This window comes from Phacochoerus africanus, chromosome 5 (assembly GCF_016906955.1).
Source record: "Phacochoerus africanus isolate WHEZ1 chromosome 5, ROS_Pafr_v1, whole genome shotgun sequence".
NCBI classification, from domain to species: domain Eukaryota; kingdom Metazoa; phylum Chordata; class Mammalia; order Artiodactyla; family Suidae; genus Phacochoerus; species Phacochoerus africanus.
In genome coordinates this window covers 34,664,056-34,676,503 of record NC_062548.1, presented here as the reverse complement: position 1 = coordinate 34,676,503, position 12,448 = coordinate 34,664,056, and the positions used below count along the sequence as shown (strand labels likewise).

At 42.4% G+C, this 12,448-nt stretch overlaps 1 long non-coding RNA gene across 1 annotated transcript in view; it reads right to left on the bottom strand.

Annotated features, from left to right (window-relative positions):
- Positions 1-12,103, bottom strand: part of LOC125126758 (uncharacterized) — a 92,565-nt gene extending 80,462 nt beyond the window's left edge. Inside the window, exon 1 of the long non-coding RNA XR_007134780.1 lies at positions 11,696-12,103. This is a non-coding gene — a long non-coding RNA (uncharacterized LOC125126758). The remainder of the gene's footprint in view (positions 1-11,695) is intronic.
- Between the last annotated feature and the right edge of the window lie 345 nt (positions 12,104-12,448).

The following is a 12,448-nucleotide window of genomic DNA, read 5'->3' as shown; positions in this document are numbered from 1 at the left end:
CTGTCTTTGCTTCTTTTTTCTTTCGAACACACACACATACCCCAACATATCAGATGGACAGTCACTGGTAACATCCACTAAAATACACACAAGCAAAAACATATACTTCAAGTCACAGCCTCTGGTGTGTACACAAATATTCATGTGCATGTGTGCCTACATGTAAGGAATGTCACAGGCACCTGAGCAACATAAGCAAGTCACATAAGCAAACACATCTGTCCACTTATGAACTTACAAACATAAAACCAAGGCATCTGCAATAGAGAAGCCACAGGCTCACACAGGCATACACAGCACAGACATGCAGGTACATGTACAGCCTCAGACAGGAGGCTGAGACTCTCACACATAATTAGATTCTGAGATTCTCACGCATAATTAGAAAGACATAGGCACTCAGGGCCACACAGGCTGATAACATAATGCAACACTGGGCACATATGTGGGCACGCACTCAGGTACACAAGTTCTTAGAAGCACTCAAATGACAAGCATGTCATCACTCCCCCACTCCATGCAGACACACAAGCACCTGTGTATACACACACTGAGGAGCTTTATATGGTTTTCCCAAATGATCAGGTCCAAAGAAATATAATTGGTAAAGGACAGAGAATGCATTTTTTCTTCTGCTTTGTGGGTTGCTTTTTTTTCTTTGTCTTGCTATGAAATGGAAAATCAGTTGGAATGAAATGAGTGAAGCAGTCAGAAAATAAGATGCTGACTTCTGGGGAACCAGAAGAAGTGGTATTCATCTCTGCAAAGACAAGGAAGATGAGGAGCTTTGGCTCTGCAGGGAGCCAGATCTCTGCTCTTGAAATTCATGAAATCCTCACCAGAGGGAGTCTCCCAGAATATTCCTCATCATCCTGCAATTTAATTTTAACAACGGCCTTATGTTTATGATTCCTTTTGACTTTGAGGGGAAATACAATTTCACATCCATGTTCTCTTTGTATTTATAAGTTTCAGCAAAAGGTGGGAAAGGCAGGTGTCATGATTGCACGTGAGAGTTAACAACCACCAGGAGTGCAAGAGTGATCTCAGACACCCTGTGGTGCCTGGCTTTGTGCTAAGTGCCTCTGCTACCTTCACTCATGGAATCTCTGCAACAACCCCAAGGGAAAAGTGAATTATTAGTGCCATTTTGCATTTGAGTAAAATGAGCATAAAAGAGGTAACAACTTGCTCCGGGTCACAACTGATGAAGGGGCTCTGTGAACCCAGGTTGGATTTAGACAGCCAGAAACAGGGGGTGGTCAAGCCTGGGGTGTTTTACAGTAACAAAGTTTTTTTTTTTTTTTTAAGCTTTATTTTTAAACAGACGTTTAAAAGAAAAGCATTACCAAAACCCACTTCACAAGGCCAATCTGGCTCTTTTCTGAGAGATGGCCTCGGTCTCATGGGAACGGCTTTCCATGGGAAGGCAAAGTCACAAAAGCCAGCAAAAGAACAAAAGATGACCTCGTTCAGGCTTTTGACTATGCTCTAGCAGAGTTTCTCAGCTTTGGGCACTACTGATATTTTGAACCAGATTACTTTTTGTTTGGAGGAGACTGTCCTGCACAGTGTGAGATTTTCAGCCACATCCCTGGCCTCTACACACTAGAGGCCAGTAGCCCCTCTCCATCAGCTGTGACCAAAAATGCCTCCATCCATTGCCAAATGGCCCCTAGTGGGACAAAATCATCCCTGACTGAGATTCACAGGACTACATCCTTCCTCAACACCTGCTTTTAACTCACTTATCTTCCCAACAACTCTATAAGGGAGGTACTCTCAATGCCCTCGTCCCATAGGTAGGGAAACTGAAGCACAAAATGAGTAAATTATAATTGGCCAAGGTTACCGTTATCCCTCTATTCTTAGTTTTCTATTTCTACTGCCAATAATAGTGACTGCTATCAAGCCTTCACTGTGCCAGGCATTGTGCTGTGGGTTTCACCACAACTCTTGGCAGACAGCACAAGCATCCCCATTCTACAGGTGAGGAAGCAGAGGCCCATACAACAAAAAGTGGCACAGGGATTTCAACCCATGCCATGCGACTGACAGTTTTGGTGCTCACCAGGTCTAGAATTTTAGAATACCCCTGCCCTAGCAGACAGGAAAGGTCAGACTGAAACTTTCATGGACCAGAACACAAGCTTTTATTTTAAGATTTCCTGCCTAGTGAGCTGGCATAGAGATTTTGAGCATCTGAGCCACTACTTCCAAAAAAAAAAAAAATTTGTGTAACTGAATTATAAAGCAAATTTCTTGCGGCATCGTTGAGAAGCCTTAACCATCATTTCCCTCTGAATCACCACCAAGTCAGAGCACCATGCTTTAGTTAGTACCAATTAACTCCCTTACAACAGAGCACATTTTCCCCTATTACAGGGGCTGTGCGAAATCTTCCAGCTGGGAAGGTCCAGCAACCTTCAAATCTAACCCAGATGATGATCTTCATGTCTTTGTGACACAAAATATATGAATCAGGACTGTGAAAGATTAAAAATAACATCCTATTAAAATCTAGCATCCTGTGAGGTCCTCTAAAATGACACAAGACCACGACTATGAGGGTCCTGGGGCAACTCTCTTACTCTATTCTGAAGGACAGCAAAAAGTAAAAAAGCAACTCACATCCACCTCCCTTTCCTCTCCGTAATGAAACTGCAGTGTTTGGCAGGGTAACATCCCCTTCTTACACAGGCAAAGTCCCGCCCTCGCCTCCAGGGATGTGCTCTGATTGGCTTAAAACGGTCCACAACTTCAGGAAGCCACTCTGATTGGTTCCGTGCATCTGCTACATTTTGAGCCAATGAGATAAGAGATACTATTTGCTAGAGGAAAAAAAAAAACAACTTTCTTCTCTATTTAAAATGGACATAGGGGCAGGCATACTTGGTTCCTGCTGCTGCGGGGAGGGGTAGTGGGAAGCACAGGGCTGCTGCAAAGTCCAGGCAGCCGTTTTGCATCACAAGGGGATTTACTCTTAGGTTGAAGTGGAAATGAGGAATTTGTAGAAGAAAGATGGGAAGTATCTGTGTAAGATGGGTCAAATCCTGCTTGAAGCCAGATCTTCTTCTGAGATGTTCCTTTACCCCAGTCAATAAGTCCCCTTGCTGTTCAAGACAACGTGAGTTGGATCTTCTATTAACAGTCAAGCCTCAGATTCCTGAAATACAATTCGTATTAGCTAAAAATAGGGTTTATCTTTTTTTTTTTTTTTTTTCCAGCTGCACCCACGACATGTGAAAGTCCCAGGTCAGGGAATGAACCTGTGCCACAGAAGTGACTCAAGCCCCAGCAGTGAAACACCTGATCTTTAACCCACTGAGTCACCAGGGAACTACAAAGTAGGGCTTATTTTTATGTATTGGGAGCACATAAGAGGAACGTGGAAATGAATGATATTAAAAACCATGTCTATGCCAGGAAATGTACACCTGCTATTGTGTTAGTCCTCAAACAATCCTGAAGGGTTAAATACACTCACTGCCATTTTACAGATGAGGAAACTGAGACTTGAGATGGTCAAGAGACTGGCCTAAGGACTCACAGCTTGTAAGCGGTAGAACCAGGATTTGAACCCCAGTTTGATCGATTTTTAAAAAGCTAGTTATTTTTATTAAACCACCTTGCCTCACTGAGATAACACACAGACTGACATCCTCACTGATAAGGAATTCAAACAACTTAGAAGGAGTGGAGCTGAGACTCGAAGATGCCCTAACTTCAAAACACTGTATCCTCCTTCTTCTGGAAACCTACTTTTGGGGACTTCTTCAGCTCACAGTACAACTATTTCAAACAAACTCTTTAAATGGGATTGATAACTCGTGAATCCAGCCATTAAAGAGCTCATCCTCTTCACTTTATCATTGTTTCAGGATGCAGTCCCAGGGGACATTGCTAACGATGAGCAGATACTTCCAAGTTCCAGCTGTATCTTAGCCCAGACTTTCCATCTCTGAACCACCGGATCCCAGGAATACATTAGTTTGGAGCATGAAATGGCAGTTACTCTCTAGTTGCTTCTAGGAAAATTAATGCCACCCCTTCATTTTATTCGATAGCTGGGTCAATGAATAAATGAATGGGCTACATGAATATGCAAATAATCCACAGCTCATTGGTTCCTATAAGCGTCCTATTTATAATAAATTCATAAAAAACAAATAGCAATAAAATCTCTTTGACACTGGAGCTTTCATGTTTGTTTTCTTAATATCCTGAGTTTGACCTAAAGAATTGCCCAGGTTAAGCCCATCTTCATAGGGGAGGAGAGAATGCAAGTTTCTGGGTTCCCAAAATTGGTTCCAATTCCCCAAAGCCAAGGCTGTTACCAGGATGCTTCCAAAGCTCCAGTTCCAAGAAATTAGACTTTTTGTATTCAATATTAACCTTGACAGTCACCTTGTTAAAGCAAGTTAAAAGGCCATGCAGAGACTGCACTAATCCTGTGAGTGAAGTCATTCATTCATTCATCCATGTTTACTGAGTACTTCCTATATTCCAAGTATGCGACTTGGTACAGAGTCAAACTACTAGTCTTGCAGCCTCATAGCTTACAGTATACATGGTATCTTATACGACATCATTAGAACTTTTCTGAACCAGGGAGGTTGTGATCTGGTGGCTAAGAAAGTAGACTCTGGGGTCAGATGACATGGGTTCAAAAAGTAACTCCGTCACTTATTACATGTGACAAGCGACTGAGTTCTCTGAGCCTCAATTTCCCCATCTCCTAAACAGCCTGATAAAAATCTCAGAGGGTTGTGGTGAGGATTTTTTTTTTATATATAATTTTTTTTTATTCTCCCACTGTACAGCAAGGGGGTCAGATTATCCTTACATGTATACATTACAATTACATTTTTTCCCCCACCCTTTCTTCTGTTGCAACATGAATATCTAGACAAAGTTCTCAATGCTACTCAGCAGGATCTCCTTGTAAATCTATTCTAAGTTGTGTCTGATAAGCCCAAGCTCCCGATCCCTCCCACTCCCTCCCCTCCCCCTCCCATCAGGCAGCCACAAGTCTCTTCTCCAAGTCCATGATTTTCTTTTCTGAGGAGATGTTCATTTGTGCTGGATATTAGATTCCAGTTATAAGTGATATCATATGGTATTTGTCTTTGTCTTTCTGGCTCATTTCACTCAGTATGACATTCTCTAGTTCCATCCATGTTGCTGCAAATGGCATAATGTCATTCTTTTTTATGGCTGAGTAGTATTCCATTGTGTATATATACCACCTCTTCCGAATCCAATCATCTGTCGATGGACATTTGGGTTGTTTCCATGTCCTGGCTATTGTGAATAGTGCTGCAATGAACATGCGGGTGCACGTGTCTCTTTTAAGTAGAGTTTTGTCTGGATAGATGCCCAAGAGTGGGATTGCGGGGTCATATGGAAGTTCTATGTATAGATTTCTAAGGTATCTCCAAACTGTTCTCCATAGTGGCTGTACCAGTTTACATTCCCTGTGGTGAGGATTTAATGAGCAAACAAGCCACATACAATGTTAGCATAGTGCTTGGTCATAATAAGCACTTAATAAAAATTAGATATTCTTATCTCTAGAATATTGTACCAGTACAATAGTTGTGTCATCAACCCTAGAGCCTAATTGGGGCTTAGAAAACATTAATCTGATCACCCTAATAGAGGCCTCTTTTATGTGTTTTGTTTTGTTTTGTTTTGTTTTTTCTTGGTCTTTTTGTCCTTTTTTCAGGCCAGTACCTGGGGCATATGGAGGTTCCCAGGCTAGGGGTCTAATCAAAGTTGTAGCTGCCGGCCTATGCCAGAGCTATAGCAACACCAGATCCAAGCCACATCTGTGACCTATACCACAGCTCATGGCAACACTGGATCCTTAACCCATTGTGCGAGGCAAGGGATCGAACCTGCAACCTCATGGTTCCTGGTCAGATTCATTTCCACCACGCCACAATGGGAACTCCCTCTTTTATGTTGAATAAAGAGGTTTAACCACACTCAGAATGCTTTTAAAAATTGCTGGGGGGAAAAATAAGTTTGTTTTTTTTTTTTCATCTAAACCCTAGAAGGTTTGGTAGCTCCTTCAAATGATGGGCGGGGGGAGGGAAAGGGCATATGTGAGCTGCATGAGAATACACCATTTTAGAAGGGACAAGAAGTCCAGCTGTTTCAAAAATGAGTAAGAGAGAGAATGTATTAACTTGTACAACAGGAGTCTCAAACAAACCAACAGATCTGTGAGTAAGATGCCTGGGGAGGTACTGAGTTCCCTACCCCCAAAGAAGGTCAAGAGAACATATCACCATGTCCATTTGTTGTGATATAGTACAAAGGCGGTGTTGGAGCAGCATAGCTTTAAGGCTGCCTGCTATACTGATGTTCCATGCCATCTTCCTGGAGTCCCTGATGCTGCTAAGTGGAGGGAAGGGGCAGGGTGTTTTATAGTTAGAGGCAAAACAGCTTTCCAGCTCTCAGCCCCAGAGGGAAATTCAGCCTGGGGAAGTCGGACTCTGGAATCAAATCGTACTTAGTCTCAATTCCTCATTCCGCTGTGTAGACCTCATTCTGTGTGCTTAGCAACAAAACGTCCCAGTCCTGGTTTTCTCTTTCCTTGTTTGTGAAAAAGAGGAAGTATGGCTGATCTCTTGAGATTATATAGGATTCTAGGTGAGATGAGAAAAGCATTGAACACAGTGCCTAACAGGATGAGCCAGGTCCCCTTGCACTCAGATGTCCCTAAATTCTTCCTTTAGGAGGGTGTGCATTTCACATCACTTGACAAGCCCCTAACCAGCTTGATACGAAATATATGGAATGTGAGCTCATGTCAGACAATGAGTTGTGATCCAGGCATCTATATTATCTCCTGTTTTAAAGATGATGCAATGGAGGCACAGGGGAGGCAAAGTACTAGCCTAGGTCACATGACTGGGGTTGGGGTATGAGCTCAGTCTGGCTCTGGAATTCATGTTCTTTATCAGTGCATTTTTCTGCTCTGGAATTCATTTTCTTTATCAGTGCATTTTTCTGTTCTACTTCTCACCTCATTGACTGATATGAGTCTTGGCTCTCTGCTCTGTTCCTAGCACCTAGAACAATGCCTAGCATGTAGTAGGAGTTCAATAAATATTGAATGAAGGAATGAATAAATGGGCAGAGTACATGCTCACCAAATGTCAGTTCTGTCTTCCTTCCTCCCCCACCCCTGCTGCCTTTGAAGAATATGGGAAGGTGGAATTCAAATCTCTTCCTTCTCCTTGAATCTTGAATTTTTGCCTCAAATTTGCTCCAAATTACATGTCGTCATAAAGCAGCCATAAAGATGGATGCAGTTAATTCGATCACAATTATAATTTCTCGATCACAATGCAATGGGTTTGTCTGGAAAAGCTACCTGGCTGGAAATTCAACAGAACCCAGTGCTCCTCTGAAGCCACTAAGGGGAAGCACAGTCTGGTGCATAACAGGGTGGCTGAGTGCTGGGATTAAATGGTGATTAGGAGATAACCGTGGCAAAGTTGCCTCATAACAATATTAATTTGGGGGTGAGGAGAGGGCAGTTATTAATGCGTTGGGAAAGCGACTCCAGGTCCTGTTTCCCTGATGAGAGCAGAATCACAGGTTATTTATAGCCACTTCTCAAGAAGAACATGGCACAGGGTGTCCGAGGAGAGAACCATGCCAAGGTGCACTAATGAAACTTTGAGGATAATTTACTGCTCAGGTTCAAGGACTTTTGCAATAAGATCGAGCCTCTCAAATTCCCAGCCACCTCTGCTCCCTTAGAAGGTGAACAGTGATGGTGCAGGTCTGTCATTCAAGATTCGCAGTCCCCCGCTCTCACCCAAGTCACAGTGACAGCATCCTGACTGGTTGGTTGCCCTCTTCCCTGTCTTGCTTCAGAATGTTCTCAATGCCACAGACAGGGGAACCCCATTAAAATGAACTTGGATCATATCCCTCCTCTGTCAAATTCCCCAACAGTTTCACATGTGCCTCAGAATGCAGTCAAAGTCCTGCAAAGAAATGCAGTAGGGAGTTCCCCTTGTGGCTCAACGGAAATGAACCTGACTAGCATCCATGAGGAAGCAGGTTCGATCCCTGGCTTTGCTCAGTGAGTTAAGGATCTGGCATTGCCATGAGCTGTGGGGTAGGTAGAAGATGTGGCTCGGATCTGGTGTTGCTGTGGCTGTGGTGTAGGCCGGCAGCTACAGTTCTGGGAACGTCCATATGCTGTGGGTGCGGCCCTAAAAAGACAAAAAAAAGAAGAAGAAAAAAAAAAAAGGACTTTGCAGTAGCCCTCAAACCCTATGGGGCATGTCCTCTGCTATTTTCTCAGCCTCAGCTCCTCCTGCTGTCTTTGGCCTCAGTCCCCTCTAGACCTATAGCTACCAGGCTGCCCGTCCCATATGTAAAGCACACACCTACTGCAGGGTTTTCATTCTTTTTTTTTTTTCTTCTTCTTCTTTTTTGCCTGAAACATGCTTTTGTGGCAGTCTTTAAAAATACGGACTCCTTTTCCTGCTTTCCCACTTTGCTTTCCTTCATAGCTCTTACTCCAATCTGATGTAGTAGAAAACTTGGCACCAGAATTTTTGTGCTAAAATGATGTTTCTTTAGAACATGAGAGCTGCAAGAAGGCATCACTTCGTTTGACCTCAGTTGAGAACTGCATGCATTAAGTGACTTAGATTTTCTTTCAATGTCATACATGTCGGCCAATGACTGTGAAAGTGGCTCAACTATTGATTTGGGGGTTACAAAGAAATTTTAGCAAGTAGGCAAATTCACAGATACTCACTCCATGAATAAAGAGGACCTACTGTATATCCCACTTAGATATTTTCTATTATCTGCTTCCCCCACCAGAATGTAAACTCCACGAAAACATTTGCTTTTGTCTTTTATGTTCATTGCTGTGTCTCTACCACCTAAAACATAATAGACTCTTAACCAATATTGGCTGGGTAAATAAGCCTGAAGCTTTATTTTGATCAGACTCAATATCAAGTATATTTACATTATTTGTACACAGAGAGTGACAAGTTAATGCTGGAAGGAATTTTGGAGAATTATCAACTAATACCCTCACATCATAGATGAGAAGCTCAAGCCGAGGGAAGGGTGGTGATCAGCCCGAGATTACAGAGTTAATTGAGGGGGGAAGCAATGTACCTTTATGCTTTGGTTTCAGTATAGTGCCAGCACCTTGCAGCCTCTTTGTATTACTGAGATGTCACAGAGCATCTGGTCCAGTACTTGAAATAGACCAGTGCCCCGTAAACAGCGGCAGGGTGGATTACAGAAAATGTGGAGGGTATTCCCAGTAGATCCAAATGTAGCCTATACCTTCAGCTACAGTCTAGCTCATCAATTGGAATGACTGATTTAATTTTAAGCAATGGTTCTCATTGGATAAAATTCACCAGGAAGGAAGAAGGGCTATGAATACAAGTGAAGACTTGGTGTTGCAAATAATGAACTCATGCTGTCTTTAAAATGAGCAAAACAGAGAATTTATCGACTTGTGCAACAGACAAGTCCAGAGTTAGGGTAGATTTCCAATATGGGTTGCTCCAGGGATTAAAAATATCATTATGTTTTCAGTTTTACAGCTGAGTTTCTCTACAATTCTCTTAGCTGTGCCCTCAGGACAGTTTCCTTCATGGCAGCAAGAATGTCTGCAGGAAGCCAAGACTTACCATCTACTCAAAACAGCTTCCTGAAGAAAAGAGTTTCTGTGGTCCAGACTTTGTAGCCAAAGATCTGAGATTGACTCTGACTGGATTGGCTTAGGTCACATGGTGGGCCCTGAACCAACCTCTGCAGCCAGAGAGATGGACACTGCTGATTGGCAGGGCTGGGGTCACATGACCCAGATATTGGTATCAGCTTTCCCAGTACCTAAAGAATCTACCAAAATTCAAAGCTGATAGAAATATGGGAAAGGGGAAGGGATACCAGGAAAGCAATACTTTTCTGTTACACTATGACACACATATGAGGCCAAACGCCCTCAAGAAACTCCCCAAAGTAAGAATAGAAACTTTAGAAATTCCTATTTTAAAAAATTAATTGATCCACAGATATTATTGTTCAGGTCCCTTGCTAGGTTCTGGGTATATAGAGAATAAAAACACCCAAAGAAACTCACAACCTAGAGATAAAGTGAAGAAATAGACCAATACTTATAATAGATGTGAAATGTTCAATGATAGAGGTAAATTCAGGATAAGGTGGAATCACAGAAGTGAAGCATCACCTGAAGGCTAAAAAGAACTCGAAGGAAAAGATAATGACTGAGTCAGATGTTCAACGAGGGCTAGGAGCTACCCAGATGGATTTCACAGTAAGAATCAGGATAGAAAAGTATTCCAATTAGAGGGAACCATGTGTGCCAAGACACAGGGTTGGCAAGACATGAACCACCCAAAGAATTTCTGGTGATTCAAAAGAGCAGGATCATAAGCTCTACACATAAAGGGGAGAGGAAGTTAGAGAAATGACAGGGCCATCTCAGTCCTTGAACAACAACAAATTCTTCCCATGTTATTTACTGTTTGAACATCATTTAAAATACAACGAATACATGAGGGTCATCACTTTGCAATGCTAAGTGACATCTTTGACAACCATATTTGTCCCCAAATAGTAGAAGAGCACGAGTCACATCCAAATGAATGTCTTTGGGAACCAGCACCCTTCTCCCACTAGTCGCTGCATTCTTTATGCAACTCACGGGCTTGAAGGAGGAGGGTTCGGCCTCACATTCCTTACAACACACTCGCTCTACTGGGAATCCATAGTCCCAAGACTTCACTCTCAAGCTGATGTTGAACAGCTGCTCTGCTGCTAAGCATTCTAAGTGAGAAGCAAACTGGGGACAGGAACCTTGTTCCACTGACAGCTCTCAGGAGGCAGAAGGTCTGCAGCCAAAATGCATCTGATACTTTTGCTTAGGTTCTGTGCTGAGGTGCCCCTAGCCTTTAGGACTCTGTGCACATTTAGATTCTAACATCTAATAAAAATGATACAACATAACTTACAAAACAGATACAGAATCAAAGATTTTGAAACCAAATTTATGTTTTCCAAAGGGGAAATGTTGTGGAAGGGATAAATTAGGGGTTTGGGATTGATACACACACACACACACACACACACACACACACACACTACTATATATAAAATAGATGGGCGACAAGGACCTATTGTAGAGTATGGGGAAATTTACTGCATACTGTGTAATAACCTATACAGGGAAAGAATCTGAAAAAGAATGGACATATATATAAATATGTATAACTGATTTACTTTGCTGTTGAGCTGAAATTAACCCAACTTTGTAAGTCAAATATACTCCAATAACATTTTTTTAAAAATTAGATTCTAACAACACTGGTCAGGTGTGGGAAGCTGGAGGTGGGAGAAAGATCCCACCTAGAGGAAACGCTGGCTTGGGGACTCTGATTGTGCAACACAGATCAAGACAGTGACCTGAATGGCCATTAATGCCAGGCGGTGGGGAAAGGGAGTCATCTAGTGTGAGCCCTGGCATACAGTAGATGTTAAATAAATGTTAAATAATATATAGGACTATGACAGCAGAAAAGAAGCACCACGTATACTTCTGTATTGGTTGCCATCAAATTAGCAAAAGACGACAACAAAGCAAAAGATAAATATGTATTGGCTTGTGTACCTGGGGAGCTAAAGATGGGACTGCTTCCCATGAAGAGTGGATCCAGGGACATCGCTGAAGCTGGAGGAGCTCCATTTCTCTGCATCTCTTGGCTAGTTTCTCTGGAGGAGGTAGTTTCATTCTGGGCTTCCACAGAGAGCCTTGCCCCTGTGGAGGAGGAGATGGTTGAGCCAGTCATTGACTGACTTTCTCTCAGTTCTGTGACATGAATCACATCTTTTTCCTCCAACACTAAATCAAGAATCGCAGGGGATGTTCTCCGGTTATCCTGCTTGATGGAATACCATCCCTGGAACAGGCGTTATGAACCAGAAGAAAGGAGGTCCAAGGCTGGCCGGCCTTGGGGTGCCCAGCCACCCTAATGACAGTGTTGCCAGATTCAGCAGGTAAAAAAGACAGTGTAAGCATGTACTAAAAAATTATTCATTGTTGATCTGAAATTCAAATTCAACTGGGTGTCTTATATTTTATCTGGCAACTCTGTGGTTGCCAGGGGGAGGATAAGAATTCTGTGATTAGAAACTCCCCAGAGCCACCAGCTAGAGGGGAGGAAAGATAAATCCACAGACTGTTGGATGGGCAAAAACAAAATTAACCTCTGCAACTCAGTTTCTTATTAATACACTCTTAGAGATACATAAGAATTCAAAACTTGATAGGAAAACCAAAGAGGAAAGACTATAAACCAATGTTTCTTCAACACTAGAACACTAGATCAGTGGGATGTTAATAGTTCCTGCATATAAAAGGAGT